Genomic DNA, 3,092 nt, shown 5'->3' on the forward strand with positions numbered 1-3,092 from the left:
TGGGGATCGAACTGGGGTCCTTGCTCTGGCAGGCAGGCGGCGGAACCACTGAGCTAAATCCCTGCCTGTCTAGCTGGGCTTTTTAATCCTCCGTCTGTCACTTTCCTGCCCACCCTGCTGTCCTGCACCTCACCCTGCACACCTGTCCTTCGCTCACCAGTGCTGGGGAACAGACTGCCTGCCCTGAGGCAGGTCCTCCAGAATCCAGAACACCTGCCTGGGCCTTCTGGTGGCTTATTTTTTTTGTTTTGTTTTTTGGTACCAGAGATTGAACTCTGGGACCTTGCATTTGTGAGTGGGCCTTCTCTGTAGTTGGCAGTGTTCCTAAGCCCTCCGCACCTCTTGTTGAGAGTTTGAGCCCGGGGAAGGCAGCCAGCGAAGAAAACTGACCTGGAACCTGAGCAGTCCTGCGGGGACGGAGGAGCTCATGTTGCTGTAGATGTTTGCTGTTGCTTGCCAGTCAATTGGGTCGCCCTGTCCCTCTCAGACACTTGCTTTATGGTAGCAGACACTTATGAACATCTCATGAAGGTTTCCTGTGTGTGTGTGTGGTTCTGGGGGCCTCACCCATGCTAGGTATTCTCTCTGCCATTGAGCTACACCCCGGGCCAACTCTCCTCTTGGTAAATACCTCAGAGCTTTCTGCTGGTAAGGGCACTGGGGCCTCACGGGGAAGGGAGGATTTTCCCCATGTCTGTGGTGGACAAATAGATTCAAGAGGATTAAAGGGGCCAGGTGTGGTAGCATATAACTGTAATCCCAGCACTCAGGAGGCTGAAGCAGGAGAATCATGAGTTTTGTTTTTTGTTTTTGAGACAAAGCCTTGCTATGTAGTTCAAGCTGGCCTCAAACTCCCTGTAGCCCAGGCTGGCCTGGAACTCAAAATCCTCCTGCCTCAGCCTCCCAAGTGGTGGGATTACAGGCATGGACCACCATTCCTGGCTTCCATAATGAGTTTTAAAGTCAGCATGGCTACATAGACCCAATCTCAAATCAAAACATACCCATTTGTCCAATGGCTCAATGAGCAGAGGTAAATTGGGCCCAACAGTCACCCTGACTTCTGGTCTGGCGTGTTACTAAATCTCATAAAATTCTCAGAGGGAGCACCTGAAGATCCATGGCTAGGTTAAGGGAACCCAGCCCCTGAAAGCATCCACCTGGAAGTGTCATTCTGGGTGTAGGTTCTCTTCACCACCTGGGTTCTCCGTGGGAGGAAGGAATTGGCACCAATGGCCTCATCTCTAGGTGAGACTGCCCTGAGCCCAGGTGTGCCCCAAGCCACGTGGTCCCGGGCAGGCCATTTCCTCCCTGGGCTTCAGTTGGGTGGGTCCCCTCAGGCTACTGTCTTCCCTCCGGTCATTGTGGTGTCCAAGCTTGTAACACTGGCACTGGGCAGGGCAAATCGAGTCAATCCAGTCTGGGCCTGGCTCCAGGCACAGTGCAAGGGATCAGACACGGGGCCTCCCTCCCAGGCCTGTACTCTACCACTGCACTGTGTCCCCAGCCTCAGGGAACCAAGCACCCCTGCCCCTGGTTTGAGGTGAGTATAACATCTGAGCCTGTGACCAGCTCAGCAGCGATGTGTTGTGGTGGGTCAGGCTTGGCAAAGGTAGAGTAAGGGCTGAGGAACCGGGCACCTCCTGACTGTTGCCACTCGGGGAGTATCAGAGAGGAGGCCAGAGAGGGCGCTCGCTCGGGAGGAACCCCAGCCTCTTCCTGTGCTCAGCCTCCATCTGGGCCCAGCCCCACCATTACTTCGGCTTCCCCTCAGCCTCCAGCTCCACGAATGTCCAGAGGATGTGGGCAGACCAACTCGAGCCCTTTCCCACCCCAGAAAATTACAGGTCAGAAGAGGCAGGAGCTTGGGGTGGGGCCCAGCAGGATAATAAAGAGGGAAGCCAGGAATGAGCAAGACCTGGCTCCGCCACTTGGGAGCCATGACCCAGGAAAGAGCCCTTCATCTCTCTTGGCCTCAGTTCCCTGCTTTGCAAAATGGGCCTTTTCTAGGCCAGGTGGCAGTGGGGACATGGATTCACACTTCAGTTAGGAGAATTAAGCATCAGTGCCTAGAGAGTTGGACACGCGTGGGGTATAGGTGACTGCTCTCCTCAGTTTCTCCCAGTCTCGCCCTTTGGGGGTCTCTGGTGGTGCCTGCTTCTCCACTCCATCCTCAGGGCTCCTGCAGTGCTTCAATTGATCTGTGAATTATGCTCCCAGCCTGGGTCTGCCCCCAGCCCTCCGCTGGACCCTCTGTAGGTCATCGCGTTTTCCCCTCAGATGGACAAGAAGAGACAAATGTTCTGGGTGACTGGGCCCTGCCCTGCTTGCCGCTCCTTTTGCCTCTCCTTTTGTAACTGTCCCAGGCCTTAGAGGTAGCCCTCATCCCCCCTTCCTCTACACAGTCCCAGGTCACATACATGGAGGTCACCCTGAGAACTAAAGGCGGGGCAGCCGTAAGAACTGGACTGCGGTCTCCCAGCCCACTTAACTGAGCCACTCACCCCCACCAACTTCTGCCCCAGGCTCCCAGCCCCAAAGTGTCACCTGGGGCTGGAAGGAGCTACACCAGCGGTGGATGTCTTCCTCTGGCCCTTCCTGCTGGGCTATGTGTGGGACAGGGGCCTTCACTGCTTGCTCCTTTACACCACTGAGGCCTTCAGATGGGAAAGGTAGGGTTGGTGTGGCTGCCCTGGGAGGGGAGGTGTAGATGGGGACAGACAGGGTACAAGGCCCCAGAGGTAAGAGAAGTATGAGGCTGGGCCCGAAAGGCCGCAGAGCCTGGGGAAGGCGCTGAGGGCTGTTCTTGGGCCTGCACAGTGCTGATGGCTCAAGCCTACTTGGCCCTAGGGTCTGCCCTTACGCAGCATGATCAGGGACCAGGAGCAGCAGGAGAACACCCTCTAGTCCAAGCCTGGAATTCCCTGGGACGCGAGGGGTCAGCATGCAGAGTTCGTTCACAACGCTGTCTTTCTCCCTGAGAGCCTCCTCTTGTGGGTGCAAACAGGTACTGCTCCTGCCCCCTCCCCTGCTCCCCATCTCCTCTCTGCTCCGTCACCAGCCACCCAGAAAGCACACAGGCTGTGCACCAC

Source organism: Fukomys damarensis, unplaced genomic scaffold (genome assembly GCF_012274545.1).
Source record: "Fukomys damarensis isolate Sample0158 unplaced genomic scaffold, DMR_v1.0_HiC HiC_scaffold_19, whole genome shotgun sequence".
NCBI classification, from domain to species: Eukaryota; Metazoa; Chordata; class Mammalia; order Rodentia; family Bathyergidae; genus Fukomys; species Fukomys damarensis.